Raw genomic sequence first — 24,797 nt, 5'->3', positions numbered from 1 at the left:
CCAAAATGTTTTATGCCGGCCCAGCTCTCTCCCCAGAGCCTCAGAGCAAACATCCCACTGCTGGCTTCACACGCCTTCCTGTGTGCCTACAAGTTCCTCCCATCCAAGGTGGCCAAAACCCCATTCCCAGGCCCCCTGCAAACCTCCTCCCTTTAATGGCTGTCACCATCTCAGAAATTGCATGTTTTATTGCTCGGGCCAAATACCTGAAAGTTCTCCCACACTCCTCCTTCCACCACACTCACTTCATCAGCACGGCCATCCCATCAGCTCCCCCTTCACCATGTGTCCAGAATGCAGCCACTTTCCGCCCCCTCCAAGGCACCATCCTCCTACAGCCGCCACCATCTGCCACCTCCTAACCCCTCACTGGACTGTAATACTTTCCTATTGCCACTAAAACAAGTTAACACAAACTCGGTGGCTTAGAACAGCACACATGTATTCTCCTACCCTCTGGAGGTCAGCCGTCCAGCATGGGTCTCCTGGGTCTGTATGTAGGGTGTCAGCAGGGCTGGTACCTTCTGAAGGCTCCAGGGGAAATCCAGTCCTTTGCTTCCTCCAGCTGCTAGAGGCTGCCCACGCTCGTGGCTCCTGGCCCCTTCTTCCACCTACAAAGCCTACTGTGTGCCCCCTCCTCCTGGGTTGTCACATCCTTTCCATGGACTCTGCTTCACTCCTGCCCCTCTGCAATGTCTTCACCACTCAGCTGCCTTTGTGATCGTTTTAAAATGCAAATCACACCACTTCCTGATGGAGAGAGCCTCCTAGTGCCCTAAAGACCCCTGGTGCTCTAACTCCAGAGAGCTGTGACCTCTCCTGACATTCACTCCTCAAAAACCCTTCTAGTTCTTTTGGCAACATGCCAAGCATGCTCCACCCTGAGGGCCTTTTTCTTACTGTCCCTCTGCACACTTTCCCCAGAAACTCCTTGCCTGTAGGAGTCTGCCAAAAAGCCCCTTAGTCAGAGAGTTCCTCCTTGACCACGCTACCTAAATTACAACCTAATCCTCCATCTGCCAGCTCCCTCCGTCTCTCCATCCTCTTCCATGGCTGCATTTTTCTGCATGGGATTTATTGTTGCCTGAGCATACTTATTTGCTGATATTCTGTCTTCCCCACAAGGGTGTAAGCTCCATGGGAACAGAACATGGTCCGTCTCCTTCCCACTGCATCCCCAGCTCTGGCTGGCACAGGGGGACATATGCTCATAGTTGTGGTTGAATAGACAGATGTGCATTTTGAATGATCTGTGGTTAAGGTTGAGACCTGAAAAAAGTCATTCCCGTGGTTCTTGAACCAGAAAATGTTTGAGTTAGAAGGCATTTCAGGATTGCCTTGTCCCATATAATCCACACAGGAACTCCCTTGGGGTTCTGCCCAGCAGGAGTCCACTTGCCCTCAGGTTCAAGAGCTGAGCTTCCCCACTGCTCTAGGATGCCCTGGAAAGCATCTTTATCTTTTGAGTTCTAGGATTCCAGTAAAGAGTCTGATACAGATTGGGTTGCATAGATAGATGGATGAGGATGTAGAAGGATATATTGGTGAAAACAAAATAAAAATGGATGGATGGATGGATGGATGTAAGGAAGGAAGGAAAGTGGGTGGCTAGATGGATGGAGAAATAGATGAAAGAAAAATTAGTATATGGATGGAAGGATAAATGGCAGGTGGAAAGAAAAGATGGATACATGGATGAGTGGATAAAAATGAATAGATAGGTGAAAAAGTGGAAGGAAAGAAGAAAAATGGATGGATGGAAGGCTAGTTGGGAGGGAGGATGGAATAAAGGAAGGAAGAAAAGAGGGACAGATGAATGGGTGAAAAACGGAAGGAAGGAAGGAAAGAAGGGAGGGAGGGAGGGAGAGAGGGAGGGAAGGAAGAAATAAAAGGTAGATGGGGGCAGATGGATAGATGGATGAAAATCAGTGACATGGAACTCACCCCATTCTAAGGCAGTCTCTGGTCTCTGGAGAGAACTGGCAGACAAAAAGCCCTTTTTGTGCTGCACTGATGTCTATTTCCCTGCCTTACAGAATTACTGTTTTCCCAACAACATCCTTCTTTTCCATTTTTGTAGGTTTAGGCAGGGATAAAGAGTAACAAAGTTTTTTCTCCATCCTCTGTTCCATGCTCCCCTCTAATACCTCGGTAGAGCACTTACCTACCGGGCTGCAAGGCTGTTGGGTGCATTGCCCCCCTAATACCACAGGCTCTCAATTTCTAGCACAAAGCTCAGGACACCAGGAAACATCTGGTGAAGGAAGGCTGAGGTCATAAAGGACAGCAATATCCCAGCCCATAGCAGGGTCCCCATACCTGGCCTACTACAGTCACTCAGTCGTGACTCCATTCCAAAAGGGGCCTCCCACAGGGTGGCCATGAGGAGACGGAGCTTGTAAGCCCCTTAAAATGAAGCCAAGGTCATATACTTCATGTCTGCCCATTGCAAGAGTTCATCAAGAAAGACAGTACTGGTGTGTATTAAAAAACCACAATGGATTAAGTACCAGGCTCACATTTTCACCTGTTTAACTCCCAGAACAAACCAGCATCACCACCCCCATTCTGTGGATAGGGGAAATGGAAGCTAGTTGAAAATGGTTTGCCCACAGCCAGATAACTAGTTTATGGTGGAACAAGACTTGAACCCAGGTCCCCTGCCTGGCTCTGTCTCCGCACCTCCACAGCTGGTGGAATGAGAGGTGAATCCCCAGCAGTTACGTGCAGAAGGGGCTGATGGCAGGACACCCTGGGCCATTTAGCCTTTACTCCCCTGGAGGTCACTGAATAGCCCAGGGAGGGAAGCCCCAAAGATGACCTGGCACAGGGAAGGTCCTGCACAGAGGGGAACCAAAGTACATGGCAGAAAGACGGCTGGCCATGGGCACAAATAAAAATGTGGTGGAAGTGGCCTGCTCATGGGCATCCTGTCCTCCCGAAACCACCCTGTTTGGCTGTTCTGCTCCTACCTTCCCTGGAGCCCATTTCATCCCTCCCAGCTCCCTGGCTGAGCCCCTCCTGAGCTACACCGCAAGGCCAGAGGGGTTCATTTGAGTCAGCCTCAAGCTGCACGATCCTGGGTTCTTCCTATTGGCATTCACTCCTGAGAAAGTGGATTAGTCAGGAGTATCCAGAGGGCAGAGAACAGAACCAATAGGAGAGGGGTGTGGGTGGGTGTGTGGGGGCGTGTGTGTGTGTGTGTGTGTGTGTGTGTGTGTGTGTGTGTGTGTGTGAAGGGATTTCTTCTAAGGAATTGGCTCACATGATTATGGAGACTAGCAAATCCAAAATCTGCAGAGTGGACCGGCATCCTGGAGACCCAGGAAGAGTTGGTGTTGCGCTTCAAGGCCGTGGGCTACAGAATCTCCTCTTTCTCAGAGGAGGTCGATTTTTCGTCCTATTCGGGCCAGCGACCAGTTGGATGAGGCCCACGCACGTGATGGAGCGCAGGCTGCTTTATTTAAAGTCCACCCATTTAAGTGTTAATCCCATTCAAAAACACCCCCACAGAAACCTTCAGAATAATATTTGACCATATCCATATCTGGGCATTTAGGCTGACACATGTGATTAACCATCACAAAAGGTAAAAACACTCATCCGATAAGCAGCTCCTGGGATCCTCACAAAACACAGGGCTCCACCCCTCACCAGCCGGGGAGAACCTTGGACAAGTCACCTCGGGTGTCTCCACTGTGCACTCCACCGACAGTGGGAATAAGAGTCCCCACCTTGAGGCTGGCCGAGGATCAAAGAAGATGGTGCCCCTATTGGTCAGCAGAGTGGCTGGCACACGGGGGCGACCAGGAGACAGACTCAGCAGCATCATGCCCCTTTGGCTGCCACGCAGAGGGCCACCCTACCACCCCCAGGCCCCGCCTTTCAGCTGCTGGTCTTCTCTGCCTCTGTCACCTGTGGCTGATTCTCAAGCTCCATCCCCTGCCCTCATCCTTCTCAGAAGTAAGCTGGCTGCAGCCCACCCTTTCTACTCACTCTCCGATACTCCCACCACTGGCTTCTGATTCAGCCCAGCCCTGAGGAAGTGTTTGTGTTTAAGACACCGCTTCCTGGCATCGCCCACATGGTCCACATGGCCACCAGCTCAGCTCCCCTTGGGCTGCCTTCCCCTGCCCCTCACCATGCAGGCACACAGACACACACATGCACACCCACACATACACACAAGCACACAGGCCAGGCTCAGCAGCTCTCCAGACTTGCAAAGAACATGTTGGGTGTGTAAAGCCCCTTTTAGTTGCCACAGTGACATAAGGGCTGGACCTCTTTGAGGACCGGCCTCCTGGACCAAATGCAGTCACTCATCGCTTAACAATGGGGCTACATCCTGAGAAATTCATTATTAGGCGATTTCATCTTTGCGTGAACATCATAGAGGGTACTTACGCTCTATGTAGGTGACTATCCACCCAGGCTATACAAGCTAGCCTATTCATTGTGCAACATGCTACCATACTAAATACTGTAGTAAGTATTTATGCATCTAAACATCTCAAAACATAGAAAAGGTACAGTAAAAATATAGTCTAATAAATAGGAAATGGTCCACCTGTCTAGGGCACTTACCACAAATGGAGCTTGTGGGACAGGACATTGCTCTGGCTGAGTCTGAGAGTGAGTGGTTAGTGAATGGGAAGGCCTAGGACCGCTCACTGCTTTAGATTTTATCAACACTGGACACTTACGCCACACTAAATACATCAAAAATATTTTCCTTTCTTCAATAATCATTAATCTTAGTGTACTGTAACACTTTTACATTATAAACTTTTACTTTAAAGCTTTTTTAGTCTTTTGTAACAGAACTTAGCTTAAAAGACAAACACATTGTACAGCTGTAAAAAATACTTTCTTTCTTTATATCCTTATTCCTAAGATTTTTTCTATTTTTAAAATTTCTAACTTTTTTTAACTTTTAAATATTTTTGTTAGAAACCAAGACACAAGCACATGCATTATTGGTCTAGGCCACACAGGGTCAGGATCATCAGTGTCACTCACTGTCTTCTGCCTCCACATCTTGTTCCACTGGAAGGTCTTCAGGGACAGTAACATGCACAGAGCTGTCCTCTCCTGTGATAACAACGCTTTCTGGATACCTCCTGAAGGACCTGCCTCAGGCTGATTTACAGTTGACTTTTTTAATAAGTAGAAGGAGTACACTCTAAGGTCGAGTGTGGTGGCTCACGCCTGTAATCTCAGCACTTTGAGAGGCCATGGCAGGCAGATCACAAGGTCAGGAGTTCGAGACCAGCCTGGCCAACATGGTGAAACACCGTCTCTACTAAAAATATCAAAATTAGCCTGGCATGGTGGCATGCACCTGTAATCCCAGCTACTTGGAAGGCTGAGGCAAGGGAATCGCTTGAACCCAGGAGGCAGAGGTGGCAGTGAGCTGAGATGGCACCATTGCACTCCAGCCTGGGCATCAGAGCAAGACTCTGTCTCAAAAAATATATATATATATATATATATATATATATATATATATATATATATACAAAAAATTAGCCAAGCATGGTGGTGGGTGCCTGTAATCCCAGCTGAGGCAAGAGAATCCCTTGAACCCAGGAAGCAGGGGTTGCAGTGAGCTGAGGTCACACCACTGCACTCCAGCCTGGGCGACAAGAGCAAAACTTTATCTCAAAAAATTAATAACAATAATAAAGAAGGAGCATACTCTAAAATAAGAATAAAAAGTATAGTGTAGTAAAGATATAAACCAGTAGCAGAGCTGTTAATTATCATTATCGAGTATTGTACACAGTCCACAATCACACGTGCTAGACGTCTATACCACTGGCAGCCCAGGAGGTCTGCTGACACCAGCATTGCCGCAGACATGTGAGTCATGTGTCATGTTACGATGTCTCTAGGCCGTAGGAAGTTTTCAGCTCCATGATCATCTCAGGATCATCTCATGTGTCATGTTACGATGTCTCTAGGCCGTAGGAAGTTTTCAGCTCCATGATCATCTCAGGATCATATATTCAGTATGTTGTCACCAAAACCTCATTATTGGATACATGACCATAGTTCTAAATATTATATAATTTTGTTCAAAAATTGTTTACAGACGCCTTCTCTGAGCCAGGCACTATGTGCCCTCTAGGCATACACCGACAGAAAGAAAAAGATGTGACGTCTTCTTCTTGGCCTCCTGATGACGCCTGCAGGGGTCATGCCAGCTGAGGGGCCAACTGGACGCCTGACACAGACCTGGGTCCTCCCAGGCCAGTGCCTGGACAGGTTGGGCTCACGCCTTCATTCCCTAGCCACTGAGACCCCGAGTGTGTAGGGGGCTTGGCGGTCATTGTCCTGGCCGTGAGCTGCCCCTTGGACAGGACCTCGGACTGTCCTGCTCTGACCCACCTTTGCTAGAGCCCCAACTTCAGGCATGGCTGGTCAGTGACCCCAGGAACGCTTCTCCACAGAGGAGTGGCTCCCTCATGCTGAAGACAGCAGGACACTAACTCCATGTCATCCGTCACCAAGCACGTGTGAGGGCATCTCTGTGCCAGGCCCAGGGCCACTAAGAGGTGTCACCATAGCCTGACTTTCAGAAAAAAAGGATGAAAAACAAACCCACCCAGTGGATCTATCCTCCCAGGGCTAGCGACTAAGTCAGTGCATTGGGTCAAATGTACCCACCCTTACCTGCACACACCGTGGGGTGTCTCCTCCAAGCCTGAGGCTCACAGATGCCTCCCAGCAAGCCCAGTGCCGCCCTTCCCACCTCCCAACCAATCACGCTTCCCCACTGGAGCACCAGGCCGGGGACCGGCTGGCATTTGGAGCTGCACTTTAGCAAAAAGCTGTGTATAATCCTCAGAGTCCATGGGGCTGTGGCTTCAGGAAGTTCCCAAGACCGGGGTCTGTGAGAGGGACAGTGGCCTCTCCACTTGCTATTTCCCGCTCACCCCCAGGCATCGCCCCTGATGCCTGCAGAGAGAGAGAGAGGGGAATTCCCTGCCGCATTTAAATTGGCTTTGAATCCCATTTTTCGCTGATTGTGAATGTGAATATAAAATAATGGCCAGAGAGTGCGATGACACTGTGAGTCCCCAAATCCCCATTCAGAGGAACGTGTTCTCTGATGTGGGTCACAGTTCTATATGGGTCTGTGATCTATTCTGTGATACTTTTGTGTATGAATGCACACATCAAGGGCTTCAGCTGTGCAGCTATGTCATGAGGGCTGCATTATGTAAAATATCTAACCTCACAGAGCCAGGTGACAAGGACAGCCATGGAGACCCCGCCACTGAGTGTGAGGATGATCATGTTACTACTCTCCTTGGGGTCTATATAAGGAGCAGGTGATGGGAGGCCCCCTCCAAGGCCCATCCCAGCTCTATCTCCTGTATACATGAAATGGTACAGAAAAGCTCCATGCAGAGCCCCATGGCCCATCCCAGACTTTGGTTAGGGCCTCAGAGACACACCATGATAGGTACGAGCCAGGCTCTGATGTCAGACAGACCTGGTTTCTAATCCTGGCTCTGCTACTTACAGGCTGTGTAACTTTGAGGAAATCACTTAACCACTCTGGGCCTCATTTCTTTCATCTGCAAAACAGAACAGATGACAATCACAGGTGACCACACAGGGTGGGGTGAGCGTGAAAACTGATCACACAGGTAAAGAACATACTGGTGGCCGGGCGTGGTGGCTCACGCCTGTAATCCCAGCACTTTGGAAGGTGGAGGTAGGCAGATCACATGAGATCAGGAGCTCGACTCCAGCCTGGCCAATATGGCGAAAACCCATCTGTACTAAAAATACAAAAATTAGCCAGGCCTGGTGGCAGGCACCTGCAATCCCAGCTACTCAGGAGGCTGAAACAGGAGAATTACTTGAACCCAGGAGGTGGAGGTTGCAGCAAGCTGAGATCACGCCACTGCACTCCAGCCTGGGCAACAGAGTGAGACTCCATCTCAAAAAAAAGAAAGAAGGAAAGAAAAGAGAAGGACATACTGGCAACTGCCTGGCACATAGTAAGAGTGGCCTACATTCCTTGTTGTTATTGGTATTGTTGAAACGTGCCCCCAGGGCGCATGTGTGCAGCCCCCATCTCCAGCTACCGGCCAGCTGCAGGCCCGAGTGGCACACAGCAGCGTTTTGCTTCTGAAAACATTTTGGTGCAATTTTCTGACCCGCAAAAATATTTTTACAGTGGAAACGCATGTCTGGCTTGGCACTGCTCAGTCTCACTGGCTTGTTTAGCTTCTCAGGAAAATAAACAAAGGTGAATTTGTGGACACGAGGGGATGGACTCAAATCAAACAAATGTGGCACTCGCCAGCCCCCCATGTACTCCCACCCATCAGGGCAGCAGAACCTCAGACCAGGTCACCTGACCCAGCAGACTAAATAACCTCCCCTCCCCACATCTCCTGGGAGGCCACTGAGCGCAGAGCCCCGCAGCCTGGAGAGCCGCCAGTGCCCCAGGGCATGCATCCACCTTTCATTTCTCAGAGCAGGTAACAAAGCCCAGGGTGGAAGGCGACCTACCCAAATCACATGGCAAGACTTTGTTGGCTCATTTGTTAGTTTGTTTAGATGTCTGATATAATTCACCGAGCACATGCTTAATCTAAGGAAGCCAGTGCCATCCCTTTTTTACAAGAGGAGAATGTGGTTTGGGGAGGTTACCCAACACGCCCTAGGTCATGGTGCACGCGGCCTGGAGCCTCTGCTTCCTTCCTTCCCTCTGTGGCTGCGAACCCTGTGCCCTGTTTTCCAATCAGCTGACTTTGTCCAGAAAGACGGCAGGAAATTAAAGAACAAGCAGAAGCCTTGACATAAAACAGGGTTCCCAGCATCATCATTTAGTAAGTGTGCAGCCAGGGACAGGCCACAAAGGCCTCTGCATTCCACAGGCATCCTCTCTAAAGTGACAGGTCCATCCAGTGGAATACTATGCAGCGAGGAACAGGATCCAGCTATGAGTACACACGTCAGCCTGGCTGACTCTTACAGACAGCACATGGAGGGATACACAAGGGACCCCACAGGGGCTGGAAATGGCTCACATCATGGTGTGGGGGTGGTAATCTGGGGTCTACATAGGTAAAAATTCACCCAGCTGTACCCCCCAGAGATCCACGCTCTTTAATATGTACAAATCAGGCCTCCATACAAATAATCACAATGAAATAAAACAATGATGACAAAAGCGCCTGCTTCTCAGTGGTGAGTTACGCCGCGGTAAGAAGGCAACGCAACACTTCTGTTGTCTTGATCAGCATTTTGAAGTCACACATTTTGCCCCTTTACTTCCTGACTGACTGAATGACGAGGTAGATTCGTCGGCAATTCCGCCATATATTCATTTATTTATTCACTCAGCACACCAGTGGGTCTCCACAGAGGGAACTCAGAGCAGGTGCAGACACAATCTGTGGGCATTGCAGCAAAACCTTCCTGGCCCCACTGGGACCGTGAGCAGGGGGAAGGGACCAGAGAGGAGGCCAGTCCAGCCGGGAAGAGATTAGAAGACAAAGTCTTGGGTCTTCAGGTGGTTCCTGGCAAGTCTCTCCAATTAGATCATCCATGTCCAGAGTCCTGTCGAGTCCTGTGAGGCTGTCATTGGCATGCTTGTGACCACGTCTCCTGCCCACGTGTTCCAGGGCCCCAGGGTTTGTAGACACTGAGACACCCGATGCCTTCAAGGCCACCCTGAAGGAGCTCCTGGGCCCTGCTACAGCCAAGCTCAGCTGGAGGGCTCTGCAGGGCATCCAGGCAGGCAGACCCAAGTGACATGAGGCATATGAGGGTCTGGACCAGGAGAGCCCTGGGGCCCTGGGTGGGTGGGAGGCGCTCCATGAACTGATTCTAGCAGAGATCCTGGAGGTGGAGGCGGATATTTGTTTCCTAGAACTGCTATGAAAAAAAACAACCCTCAAAATAAGCAGCTTAAAACAATTGAAATCTACTCTCTCACAATTCCAGAGGCTAGAAGTTCAGAATCAAGGCGTCATTATGGTATGCTGTCTCTGGAGGCTGGAGAGAATCCTTCCTTCCTTCTTCCAGGTCCTGGGAATCCATGGCAATTATTGGCCAATGGCAATCTCGCTCCAATCTCTGTCTCCGTCTCCCCATGGCCTCTCCTCTCTGTGTGCCTCTGTGTCTCCCCATGGCCTCTTATCAACAGACCCTGTGTTTAGTTCCCATCTTAACCCACTATGACCTCACCTTAGCGTGAACTACATCTGCAATCACCTGATTTCCAAATGTGGCCGCACTCACAGGTATCTGGGGCCAGGACTTCAGCATATTTTTCAGGGGACACCATCAACCCACAACAATGGAGGAGCCCAAAGCAAGAAGGGGCCAGGAGCCTCCCACACTGCTCAGACAGGCAGCCCACTCGCAAGCATGTCGCCTGCCCACCCTCGACATCTGCGGACCAGCTAGAGGACCGCCCTCTGTGCCACCTCTCAGGGCTGTCCAGTAGTGAACCCCTTGCCTGTAAACTCTGGCCCATTGGCTCTAAACTGTTTGTAAAGTTTTAAATAAACACTCACAGCCCTTCTGCAGTCTGGTGACTCACCACTCACTCAGGGCTTTGGCAATTGTCAGCAAACTCCACAGCCCCCAGACCCTGAAAACAAATGAAAGGGCAGAGCCACCCACAGAGGCCCAGGAGGAGGGTTCCCATGGTGACAGCTCAAACCAGTGTTCCTCCCAGCACCCTGCCAGGGCCAAACCCACTGTGGGGACCTAGGGATGCAACTGAGGAAGGTGGGGAGAAGCATGTTCCTCTTCTGGCTGAGATGCTGCCTGGAGGGTGGGAACTCAGTATCCTTCCCTTGCCAGCCTCAGTTTCCCATGTTGTACAGGCAGGTCCAGTTCAGGCCTGTAATGGGATGGTTCAGTGAAAAGTTCTGCATCCCCTCAGGTGGGCTGGGCCTGGAAACGAGCCCTTCTGCTTGCCGTAATGGAGGTCATCGGACCTCAGTTTCCCCATCAAAAAGGTGGATGACTGATTTACCCCGTGTCGCGTCTGGCCAATATCCTTTTACAGCCCCAGTCATAAGGTGACCACCTGTGTAAAAATTTAGACCCCAGATGGGGTTAGTTTGGCTGCTAAAGGGTGGGTTTTAAATGCTTTAAATATGGTAGCCAGTATTTTTAAATGGGGGAATTGCATATGGAAATCTGGATTTCAAGCTTTCCAGGAAAAATCGCATCTGGCATCAGGGGCCAGCATAGCCTTCTGGGCTGGGTTCAGCACCTGCTTCTTGGTGGGCACGTGCCAGGCCCCCTTCCCCAGGTTCCTCGGGCCTGAAGACAGCTCTGCTCAACTTTGTCCTTCTGCTGCTGTTTCCTCATCACCAGACACTGATGTGAATCTTTACCAAGTGGGAAAGCAAGCGCTCAGTTTAAAAAGCAGGGAGTTTCCTTTTTCTTTTCCTTTTTTTTTTTTTTTTTTTTTGAGACAGAGTTTCACTCCAGTTGCCCAGGCTGGAGTGCAGTGGTGCGATCTTGGCTCACTGCAACCTCCGCCTCCAGGTTAAAGGAATTCTTCTGCCTCAGCCTCCCAAGTAGCTGGGATTACAGACACCCGCCACCACGCCCAGCTAATTTTTTGTATTTTTAGTAAAGACAGGGTTTCACCATGTTGGCCAGGCTGGTCTAGAACTCCTGACCTCAGATAATCCACCTGCCTTGGCCTCCCAAAGTGCTGGGATTACCAGTGTGAGCCACCACGCCAGGCCTAAAAGCAGAGAGTTTCTAAAAGAGTGGTGAGATGGGAGGAATGGCTTAGATATTTTCTGGACATATAAGACTTCTTGTCAGTCACCCGGCCAACCCAGCAACGGCATGGAGACCTCCTAGGTTACAAGCCACCCACTGCTTTCCCCAGCATCATGCTTCTGGAAGGTTCCACCAAAGTGCACCAATCAAAGTGGCCATTTGCTAGAGGTTCAAGTACAGCTCCAGGCTCCTCTAGGAGTGGGAACCCCAGCCTGCACTCTCTCACTGCAAGGCCTCAGGCAAGTTGCTCAACCTCACTAAGCCTCAGCTTCCTCATCTATAAACATTCCCCTATATGTACAAGGGAACGAGAGGGTAGAGACAACTCATGAAAAATGATTCCCGCGCTGATCGACAGCTATGTGACTTGTTGTTACAGTTGTTTTTCTATTGCTGCCGTTGGAAGATGGCTTATGTCTCAGTGGCATCTGCCCAAATGCAGACTCTGAGACCAGGATTCAGTGCAGATATTTTATGTGTGGCAGAGGCAGGATTCCAGGAAATACCAGTAGAGGAGTGGGAAAATAAGACAAAGTAGGCAAAGCAGCCAGGAAAGTCACAGCCACTGTGTTGTCATTACCTCTGTGGACAACTGACATCCAACTGTGCTGGGGAGCTCCAGCCCAGGAAGCACTCACAAGTCACAGTTCTCCATGCACCCCAGCCTATGAGCAAGGGAGCTGCGGTATTGATACACCCACTCTCGACGCTCAGTGGCTGAAGGCTGCTGCCAGAGGTTGTTCATCTCCCGGCCTTCCTGGCCAGCACGGAGGTGAGCAGAGTGGGCTTCTGCAGCCAGAGAAAGCCCTCAAACACAGAAAGGATGCTGCCGAGTTTGGAGGCTGGGTGGTGAGCTCGGAAGTGCTCAGGGTGAGGAGATCTGGACAGGGCGCTGAGAACACCTGCTAGACTCACGTTTGTCATTTACATGGATGCAAAATTTGCATTCGCTTCCATCATATGCCCATGCTTGGTGTAATGTAACAGTATATCGGTCTCCCCTTCCCCACCACGGATGGAGAAAAGCTGATATTATAGAAAATGTCTATGCTTATCCTGCATCTCCTATACTCCCTGGCACACTTGCTGGACACAAACACACCTGAGAGAGCCATGACCCAGTGCAGAAAAACTGGATGTACCTTATCTCATTTGAAACCCCTGTCAATCTTGTTCAGTAGGCATGCTTTATCCGCATCTCACAGGTGAGAAAACTGAGGCCTAGGATGTTCCGTAACTTGCTCACACTATTGAAGATGTGAAAACCACCAGACAACAGCCCTTCAGCAGCAAAGACCCCATGGAACCCAGGGTGTTGAGTGGCTCCCCTAGAATCCTGTTCAGGGAAATAGCCCAGTGAAATCAGAGGTCTCCTGGGAGGGAGGAGTGGTGAGAGCTGACTTACGTCTTAGAAAGACCCCTATGGGGTCCTCCCTGCACAGGGAAGGGATCCAAACAGATTGAGCAGGGGCAGGAGAGCAGCAGGAGACACAGCTTCACAATCCAGGGAGAGAGGCAGCTGTCCTGGGCTAAGGGGGAGGAGGGCCAGACCAAGGCCTGTGATAGAGGAGGAATTGGCCAGTCCTGGGGATCCTTGGGCAGTAAGGAAACGATGAGGAAAGTGACAGGCATGACTCCCAGTTTCCAGTTTGGGCAGCAGGGAAGATGGTGGGGCCCATTACTCCAGGAAGCAGGAGGAGGAGGACGCATGGATCTGAAGGGGCTGCAAGGCGATCAGCTCTCATTGAATTGATGTTGGAGGCCTCCACGGGAGAGGTCCAGGACAGATAGGGGTCTGGAAACAAGAAAACTTTCTCTGTCCTAAAAACTCGGATCTGAGGATCCACTGGAGTAATTAAGGCCATAGGAGTAGAAGATGTCACCCAGAGAGAAGAAGGGGAGGGAGGGGAGGAGAGGAAAACCCAGGACAGACGCTGGGGAGCCTCCTCATCCAGGGCCAGGCTGATAATGTCTCCATGTGGGAGACTATGCTGGGGTACAGAGGCCCAGGGAGAACCCAAAGGCAGGAGGAGGTGGCCACCAGGAGCAGAGCGGTAGGCTCCTGGAACTCCCTGGGGCAGCACACAGCGGTTGCTCTAAAAAGACTTACTTGGCCAGGTGTGGCAGCTCACGCCTATAATCCCACCACTCTGGGAGGCTGAGGCAAGTGGATTGCTTGAGTTCTAGAAGTTCAAGACCATCCTGGGCAACAAGGCGAAGCCCCGTCTCTACCAAAAATACATACACACGTGTGCGCGCGCGCACACACACACACACACACACACACACACACACACACAGAAAAAAAAAACAAAACAGCCAGTCATGTTGGTGCATGTGTGTCTGTGGCCCCAGCTACTCGGCAGGCTGACGTAGGAGAATCACTAGATCTCGGGAGGGAAAGGTTGCAGTAAGCTGTGATCACAACACTGCACTTTAGCTTGGGTGTCAGAGCCAGACCCTGTCTCAAAAATAAATAAAAATAAATAAAAATAACTTTTAAAAAACTTTCTTGGTTGAAGGAATACATGTATGAATTGCATTTTCTTAGTGCTTTGCAGCTTCCAAGTTCTCCTATAACCACAGGCCCTTTTGACCATTATAAGAGGCAAGCAACACTGATTCCACACAACAAACTGAAAACCCTAGAGAGCAGCAACTGCAGGGCTGGGCGGAGAGCTGAGCTTGTAGGTGCTTCGCAGAGTAATTTCTCTGGTCTTAATCCTGCATAACAGTTGGGCCCTTCCTGGGCTCCCTGCTGCTCTGTCTGGCCCTGGGGGCCAAATAGGGCAACTAATTGGTGCTCTGGGGTTAAGCGCTTTCCCAGAGCCCAGCTCTGCACCCCCTCCCACCACCTCTCACACTCCTAAACACCAGGTTAGTTGCTCGGACCAAGTGGGATATTTGCGTGTGAGAACTGATTGGTTTTTGACAAATCCAGCTTGGCCTCTTTTTAGCACCTACTCATCCCCTAGGGGCTGGAAACCTGATATTTTAATGATTTGCTCCAGACCCTTTAGGAGGTGGGGAGGTGATTTTGTGGAGCTGAATTCCCCATGGAGGTAGGCCTGGTAGATGTAATTAGCAGGTGAGGATTCGATGGGCTGGGAAATCAGGTGCTGTCAGCACAGGCATGGCCCTTGCTGTTAACCCATTTCAAATACCTCTTCCTCTCATTTCCCAGCAATGGAGGGGTAGGCCTCCCAGCCCAGGGACAAGAGGGAGACTGTAGGAGAGGGCTGTTTTGTCTTGGGACTGGACAAACTTTTCCCTTCTGCTCCTGTTTGGTCCCAACTTGCCTGTTTTCCTTCAACCCTTTGTCTTTATTTTCTAAAAGATTTTTTCTACATCCTTTTGATTCTCTCTTAGAATCACAGAATCTCAGGAGAAAGAAGCTAAAGCTCCACCCCTTCATCTTATAAATGCAGAAACTAAGGTCTGTGAAGATAAAGAACTTATCCGACATTACAGTTAGTTAATCTGATCATTATCATCACCACCATTCTCATTATCACCACCATCATTATCATCATATCATCCTCACCATCACCACCATCATACTCATCATTTTACCACCACCACCACCACCCTATCACCATCACCACCGCCACCGCCACCGCCATCACCACCGCTGCCACCACCGCCACCATCACCACCACCAGCACCACCACCACCACCATCACCACCACCACCACCACCACCACCACCATCACCATCACTATCACCATTACCACCAGCACCATCATCACCATCACCACCACCACGACCACCACCACCACCATCACCATCATCACTATCACCATTACCACCACCACCATCACCACCACCATCACAATCACCATTATCACTATCACTAACATCATCACCACCACCCTATCATACCATCACAATCACTGTCACCACCACCATCATCATCACCACCATCATCATCACCATCATCACCATCACAATCACCATCATGACAACCAACCACCATTATGATCACCATCACCATCATCATCATCACCACCATCATCACCCCATCATCATTACCTCATTACAATCATTATTTATTTGTTTATATCCAACATTATTCCCCCCCAAATTTAGAGTGCCGCAGCCACCACAAGATCTTGGGTCTCCAGACTCCTTCCTTAGGGTGCTCCCTGCCTCAGCTCCCACACCCATTGCAGCTCCCCACTCCCACACCACCTCTTCTTCCTTCTCCCCTCTGCACACAGGAGGCAGCTGTACCCTGCACTTCTCCACCCACTTCCCATTTAGGTCTCTTGCATACACCCGGCTTTTGAAAATCCCCTCTGTCCTCACTTCTTCCTTTTGCTTAGGGGATGGCTGACACAGAAGGATCCCAGAGGAGAAGAATGCAAAGCAGGGAAGAGGAGGGGAAAATAGCAGACAGGAAGAGAGTGGTGTGTGGAATGAAGTATAAAGCCCCCAGGCAAGCAGCTCCCTGTCTCTACCATAGGCCGTGGGGCACATGAGCTGAGCCGCTCGCCCTCTCTGCTCACTTCCTTTGGTCTCTCATTTAGAGAATGGTCTGGAGGAGGGTGGAAGGTTGATGCTGGAGGATCTGAAAGCCTCGTACAGCTCTGACATTCCACAATTCCAGCAGCATGAGGAGGAGGGTGGAGGCCCCAAGTCAGGCATCCCCTAAGGACAGCAGAGGAAACACTCATCACAGTTCCCAGCCCCCAAAACATGCTCACCCCCGGGGCTGGGCTATCTCCACACTCCTCTGAGAGACTGGGGCTTTATCTGCCAGCTCTACTGCCAGGTCATTTCTTTCCTTGGGCGCCTCTCACTGGAGCTTTGTTGGGTGGGGCCAGCCCAGCTCACACATGGAAGTCACCTGTGCCCAACATCAGTAGGGACAGACACACCGACAGTGACGCCCTCCAGGCACATACCCTCCTGGGTGAGCTTCTGCCCCACTAAGTCCCCAGCCTCTCCTCCCCGCGCCCAGTTTCCCCACCACATCCTCTTCCCCACTCTCCATTCTCCCAGTCTGACTCTTTGCAGCCTGACACTTGGAAACACAGGATCAACTTCTTTTTTTTTTTTAAGACGGAGTTTCACTCTTGTTACCCAGGCTGGAGTGCAAGGGCGCGGTCTCGGCTCACCGCAACCTCCACCTCCCGGGTTCAGGCAATTCTCCTGCCTCAGCCTCCTGAGTAGCTGGACTACAGGCACGCGCCACCATGCCCAGCTAAGTTTTTTTTTTTTTTGTATTTTTAGTAGAGATGGGGTTTCACCATGTTGACCAGGATGGTCTCGATCTCTTGACCTCGTGATCCACCTGCCTCGGCCTCCCAAAGTGCTGGGACTTCTGCTGGGTTTGGCCAGAAAATGTCCATCCATCACAGCTGTGTCTTTGAAAGGAGCTTGAAGTTCAGAATCCCTCCTCCACGAGCTTCCCAGCAGGAAAGAAGGCTGGCTTCCCTCTCCTCCCCTTCTCTCCCATTCCCTCCCCAGGGTGATGAGCAAAGGGACACAGATGACTTCAAGACACCCAATGGCCCCTGTGAGTCTAGGGCAGTGACTCAGCCGAGGCCTGGGTTATGCCTGGCAGAGCGAATCTGACAACCTGGCCAGACTGCCTTCCCCTAATGAAGCCCTTCCTGAGAACAGGCCAGAGCCAGGATGACATCCAGAGACCTGCTCAGTCATGGAATAACTGACCTGGTCATGTCTCGGCCAAGAAATGATCTCCCAGTCCAGCCTGGCGGTTCTGGGCAGCTCTGGTTGGTGTTCATGGCTCCCAAAGGCTAAGACATTTGGGGAAAATGAATCCAGGGAAGCCCTAAAATAAATGAGGGCACAGCCAAAAGCAGCACCCCTTCCCCTCACTTAGGGGTTAGGGACAGCTGGCAAGTGAATAATCACCTGTGAGACCCAGAATGTGAGAGAATGACAGATACGTCTGTTTCACCTGCCCTGCGTGCCAGGCTCACTGCTGAGAGCTCAGACCAGTGCTGCTGCGGCTGTGGCAACCTTACAGGTGAGAAGGACACTGAGGCCTGGACATGTGGTTCCCAAGGTCATACAGGGGCTCAGTGGCACTGTGGGGACTCCAGCCAGCCCCGCCTGACTGCAGTGTTCTGCGGCTCCATTACACAGAGCTCAGACCACTCACTCCAACCAGCACACTCATCATAGCAACACAAGAACCAAGAGACCCTGGGTAAGTGGCTTGCCTACGTCCTACAGCAAATGGAGGTGCCCAGTGCTGTGCGGCCCATGTGGAGTGTGGGTGGGGTCTGGGGAAGAGATGGTTGAAGGGGGAAGGATGGAGCAGGGTCAGAGCTGTGGGGACCAGCTAAAGAGCTGGGCAAATAGGCTGTCAGAGGGGTACAGGGCACGGAGGAAGCGAGGGAGATGTCATCAAATGACAGGGGACTTGGCATGATCTAAGCCATGTTTTTTTGCAAAAATTCTGGCAGCTGCATGGGACAGGGTTGGGAGGAGAGGAGAGCTGAGGATGGGGTGACCTCTGGGGAGCTATGACAGGGGTCCACATCATCAGAGGCAGGGCAGAGCCTGGGCCGTGTCGGTGAGGGGGAGCTGTGACAGGGGTCCACGTAGTCAGAGGCGGGGCAGAGCCTGGGCCGTGGTGGTGAGGGACATGGTGAGAGCCATGACTAAGAGGAGGGGAAGGTGGCCTGAGGTTTCCAGAGATGGCAAAAAGCAGGACCGCTAGTCAAGCAGGAAAAGTGGCGGAAACAATGGGAGCCCCTTGCAGGCTCTGGGCTCAGGGAAGAGCTGGATAGGCCTTGAGAAGACCAGGCTTAAAGGCCAGGCTGGAGATGTGGCTTCAGAATCCACGCGACACGTTCCGCGCTCATTCGTTTACTCATTCCATAAATCACGTGTGGAACGTTTCCTGTTTCAGGCTCTGGACTAGATGCAGAGGGAGATGATGGAGATGCCTTGAGAATGGTCCTTGCATAGCAGGAGTTCAGGTCCCAGTCCCATGAGGGACAGAGAGTCCTCACCTCTTCCTTCCTCTCAGAAGTGACCCAGGAGCCCCTTCTCCATCCAACCCACTCTCCCATCCCCAGCCATTCGCTTCAGACCCAGGGAGCTTCCCTGGCTTCTCTGACTTTAGCCCATCTCTTCTGCTTTGACCAAACCCTTGGGAAAGCCCTTTCCTCCACCGTGGCTGCGGTTTCTCCCACTGCGTCACTCCCTGTGTGCCTGGGCACACCACATCCTCAACTGAATTGGGTCCCTTCTGTGGCAGGAGCCACCAACCCCCGCTCAGGGCCCAGGGCACCGAAGGCCCCCCAAAGTCAATGACCATCTTCCCTAGCATGCCGGGCACCTTCCGTAACATCCAGACAGTCATGACACTGTTCCAACGTTTAAATTTTTACTCACATATAATAGTTGTATATATTCTGAGGGTACCTGTGATATTTTGATATCTGTATACAATGCCAAGTTGTCATTTAAAAAAAAAAATCAAAGTAACCCAGCTTTCCAAAATTGGAGATGAAGAGCATTGTTTGGAACCAGCACCTCCATTTTGCTTTCTCACTCATTCCAAAGCTGACTCTGGTCGCATTAGGCAATAGACAACCCAGAGATGCAGAATCTACCCCCAAGTGGCTTAGCATGGAGCACCAGGGATGTAAAGAATAAGGCTGATAACATGTGACAATGCACTGAGGAATGACCAGGTCTACCAACATGAGGAATCCAGGAAGGCTTCCCAGAGGAGGCACACTGTCTGACGAGCTGGACAGGGTTAGCCAGGTGAAGGAGAAGGCATTTCTGCAGACCAGAGGCAGAGAGTTTGAAGCTGTGACAATGAATGGATTAGCTCATTTGGGGGACATCTGCCAACCTGTTCATAACATACAGACTAAGCTAGGCTATTGAGTTGATCAGACCCCGGGGTTCCCAATTGCGTCATTAGTTCAAATCGGCAGTCCTTCTTGGCAACATTCCCAGCCCTTAAGCCATCTGGCACTGGCACCCAGTCGGCTTCCTGAGTCTGAACTCTGCCTGGAGCACACCCTGCCCCCACCAAGACCCTGAAGTCCTGCCCAGCCTGAGGGAGCCACCCGCCTTCCAAGGCGCCCTCCTGATTCTACTCCCACCACCTCCCCCAGGAACCATCACTCCCTCCTTTCAAACTTTGGGACACCTTTAGTACCTTCCATGGGGTGCAAACTGTGTTCTGGTTGGTCATTCTGGATATTCAAGTGCTTCCTTACCCCTTTGGGGCAGGCAGCACAGCTCAGTGGATGAGACTGTGGGCTGTGGTCATAATGTCCGGGGTAGCGGGAGGGAAAGACTAGAAAGCTTCCTGGAGGAGGTGACCAAACTCTTGACGAGGGAATAGGAGTTTACAAGACAAAGGAGGGAGAGAAAAGGGAAATTCAGGTAGAGAAAGTAGCATGAGCAAAGATTGCCCACACGAAAATACTTGGCATATTTGGGAAATGGTAAGAAGTTGGGTGAGGTAAAAGCATGGTGGGGTTGAAGTTAAAGAGGACATAGAGTCCCAGGCCTTAGATCGAGGTGGACTGCCCGCACAGTGCCTAAGGAGGCGGCTACAATCCCGCCTGACCTGAGATACACTGTGGCTGCCCAACCTCCTGGATGGCACATGCCTCAGCTGGCTCAGCCACCCCCCAAACGACAATGGTCCCTCTGCAGGGTTTTCTGACCTCCCCTCACAGTGGGGGACATTCTCACTGGACCCAGCTCAGCCCTCCTTCTTCTGGGGGCTCCAAGTCTGCGATTCTATCAGCCCTCATTTTTTTTTCTTTTCATTCACTCACTGATCATTATCCTCCAACCCTTCCGACGCTTCAGACAGGCCGTCCGTTTAATTTTGTAAAACTAAACAGCATGCTTGGTTTTTTCAGGATACACTCTGAGCGTGATATGTTCTGCGGAATGTTTTTCAGAGCAGTGAAAAATTTAATTTCTTCCCCCAGCATCAAGATGTGTCAAACATAATTTATGCCTGGACATAATTCATCCCTAAAGATAAATATTGAAACCCAAGAGAGGAGAGACGGCTGCAGAATTTCCAGGGGTAGGGGGTTGGAGAGGGGGTCTCCCTCCTGATGCCACCACTGAAGGGGTAAAAAAAAAATTGTAAACTAAACGAAAGTAAAGTAGCTCACTCCAGGTCTGCTCCCAGCACTGCCGTGGAATTTTTTTTTTTTTTTTTACAGGCCTCTTTTGTGTCTGTTGAACTGTTGCTCTGTCTTGCATAAAATCTCTCGCAATAGAAGTCCTCAATTAAAGTCACCTGCTGGTCTTTGTCAGCAGAGCTTGACGCTGTCAAATAATGCGGAGTCCCTTAAGCCAATACAAGTCATTAAGGAGGAGGCGAATTAGAGATCCGACATGGGGGACAGGAGCCATCCATAATCAATTGATATCTTCCTCTGCTGGAGGCGGGGTCCCAGGGAGCCCCCGCTCCCCATCCTTATCCGCAGGGGCCTCCACCCCTGGATCCAATTAGACTGTGGCTCAGCGGGTCTGAGGTTGCGCTGAAAAGCCATCAGTAGGCGAGCCCATTAATAACTCGCCAGTGCCCTGCGTATTGTAATTGTCAGGCTGCAATTTACAGTAATCCTCCAATGCAAAAGCCTAAATCGCTGCAGCTGATTGGAAATTCATACACCCATTTGAAAGAGAAAAACACAAGATGCATGGGTTAAAAGGCCAGAGCATGCAAGTGTGTGTGTTGAGTGACAGACATTTTAGTACTAGCCTGGGACCATATTTTAAAAGGTCACTGAAAACTCTTGGCTTGGGCCCTCTGACAAACAATGAACGTTCCATATATTTATTTGCCATCTCTTTGTTTTTACAGCAAGCAGAATAAATGAGTTAAATGACGTTGTGCGGGCCTGCATATTGTCAGCACAGGTTATAAGTCATTATTAAACTCCATCAAATCAAACCAAACCCGGTCAAGGCAATGAGACTAAAAGTTATTTGCATTCCTTCTGTCATAAAAAATCATATCCCCTTACTGAAGACTTTCGTTTCTTTATTAAATGCAGCCACAGGAGTATTTCAGGTCTGGCTACATAAGCTCAGGAAAACCTTCCCGGTATAACTCAGTATAACAGCTTAGACCCGATTCCACTAAAAAGTCCCAGTTGAACGTATCTGGGCACTCAATCAAGACATACATATTACTTTTAAATAAGATTAGCCTTTTTATTTTGCTGCTTAAGTTAAAACTTTTCATGTCATTCTCTACTTTTATGTAAACTCCAATATAATTCTGTTTTAGCAAAATACTTCAAACAAATTAAAAACCTCAAGTCGAACGTGTCCTTAACAAAAACTTTCTTAATGGCATCTCAACGTGTCTGCTGACACTAAAACACTTTTAAATAAGATGGATTTTTCCTCCATTTCCCTGCGTTTGTAATGACGGCTACACGGCGCGCACCTTGGGTTACAATGGCAAAAGCAGTTATCTGTCCTCCAAATATTATTTGACCAATCACGTCCCAGCGACCTACACCATCTGTTTAAAAAATTGTCTTTCCCTACCTGTCTCCAGTTGGGTTCTACATTAATTGCAAAAAGGAAAGTGATCAGTGGGGGATATTTTGGAGGAGGCAGGTACAGGGAAGCACAGGGTGGGTAGGAAGCAGGGGAAAGTGTGGTTCCACTGAAGGGCACTCGCATGGCAAGGCAGGGGATTGTTGGCCCCCTATGTGAACTTCTTTCTGATATTTACAGTCTACATATCTGATATAAGCCCACTTAAAATTTGCCTCTATCCTACTAGTTTCTTATCCTAACATATATTCTTACATATACAAAAATCTACCTCTTGATTTGGCTGTGACTCTCAGTATTATCAAAGTATGATCATCTTTCTGTTGTTGAGAAATGGTTGGGATGAAACTACGGAGTCGATGACTGAGCAACGCTTCCATTTCTAATCCAAAAATGATGTCTGTGCCATTGTTGGGAACATGGGAATTTGGAAAGGCAACTGCCATGAAGAGTGAACCAGAAGCAGGTTCAGTGCCTACTCATTTTACTCTTTGATCAAAGGAAAGAAAATTGATTATTTGTCCATGGTGCCTTCCTTTTTCTACCCACCCAGTGTATGCAGTGGTATCTTCGGGCTGAAGCAGAAATACAGTCTTAGCTACAAGCCTACATCTGATTCTTTTATCCAGAATAAGGGTACTTCCTGCCCGCACCAGGGGCTTCTCAGCTTACTTCCAGATTTCTAATATGTCACCTCATTGCAGCTGATGACATCCCTCCAAGACAGGTAAGAATTATCATGCCCATTGGACAGTCATCAAAAAGAAAAGGCTCAAAGAGTTTGAGGTCATATTCGTGGCATGGCAGGCAGAATCTAAATTGGCCCAAGATTCCTGCTCCCTGATAGGCACGCATTGCATGTCTACCCTTTGTGTGCAGGCAGGACTTGGGAATGTGATGAGCTGTCCCTGCAATTGTAAGGTTACCTTATGAGGCAAAGGTGATAGAGTTTTGCAGATGTAATTAAGGTCCCTAATCAGCTGAGTCTAAGTTAATCAAAATGGAAATTAGCCTACATAGGCCTGACCTAAGCAGGTGAGTCTTTTAAAACAGAATTCAGGCCTTCCCTGAAAAGGGAGATTTAAAGTGAGAGAGCAGCTCTCCTGCTGGTCTTGAAGCAGCCGGATTCCAGGAGTTCTGCGTCTACAAGGAAATGGTTTCTACCAAGAACCATATGAGCTTGGAAGGATCTGGAGCTCAGAGGAGACCTCAGGTCCAGCAATACATTGGTTGCAGCCTTGTGAGATCCTGAGTGGAAGACTCCAGCTCAGCTGTGCCCAGACTCATGCCACACAGACAGTATGACATAATGAGTGTGTTTTGAGCCTTTAAATTTGCGGTAATTTGCTATGTAACAAGAGAAAACAAATACACCTGTGACCAGCAACCAAGCAGGCTTGCTTTAACATCCACACTGTGACATTCCAACCCCCTTTGTGAACTCCTTTTTGATATTTACAGTCTACACATCCAATATAAGCTTACTTTACATTTGCTTCTACCCTACTCTTTTCTTATCCTAAAATACATTCTCATATACAGAAAACCTACTTCTTGATTCGGCTGTGACTCTCAGTATTATCAAAGAGCTTTCTTATAACACACACACAAAGAAACTACAATAGTTTTTCTTTTCCAAGGGCCTTGAACAGCAGCATACCTGGCACCAGTATGAAGCTTTTTTGTTAAGCCCATAAACGTTAGTAAGTTATGAGAAAAGCCATACCTTTAAAAACACCTGACTAAATATTTCATAAATGCAACACACAGCAAATTCCTGCAGTGGATTCGCTGGATTTACAACCATCAAACTGCATTAAACTTACAATATCAAGATTTATCACCTATAAAATGGAGCCTCGTTTTGGTAGTATCTCACATTCAATCCCAAAGGATCTCAAATACCTTCGACCCTTCACCAGGGCACTTCACCGTAATTCATAACGAGGTAATCAAATACCTCACTGTAAGGCAGCCACCACCACCTTAGAGGATTAACTCACCTATCAAGGAAGTGTAGGCAGGGCTGGGACAGAAGGCAGCCGCTGCTTTACCAAGTGCAGAAATGGTACCAAGATCCAGATCGTAGGGGGCAAATACCACACAGAACCACGGGTGTGGAATTGGGCCATCCTGACAGGCTTCTGGTCCCAGTGGTTTCAGACATGAGCTTTTGGTGGTAGCACGCATTCTGCCCATACAATGTTCCAAGAAAGCTCCACCAATAGAACAGATACAATGGGAAGAAACAGCTCTGGCTGAATTAGGGAGAAGAGAGGAAGACCCAGTCACCACAGTGACTCTCTTCTGGACCTCTTGGCATTCTGCAGCCCATTGTTGGGGATTCTGTTTCTCCTTAGTGATTCCCCACTTTGGCTACACATGAAGATCATCTGGAAAGCATTTTTTAAAAGGCAGATGCCCGGGTTTCACCCCAGAGTCTCTGATTTTGTTGGCATTCACTGGTC

This window comes from Sapajus apella, unplaced genomic scaffold (genome assembly GCF_009761245.1).
Source record: "Sapajus apella isolate SASKATOON/1434 unplaced genomic scaffold, GSC_monkey_1.0 scaffold20, whole genome shotgun sequence".
NCBI lineage: Eukaryota > Metazoa > Chordata > Mammalia > Primates > Cebidae > Sapajus > Sapajus apella.
The sequence above is the reverse complement of the archived record's forward strand: the minus strand, read 5'-3'. Positions refer to the sequence as shown.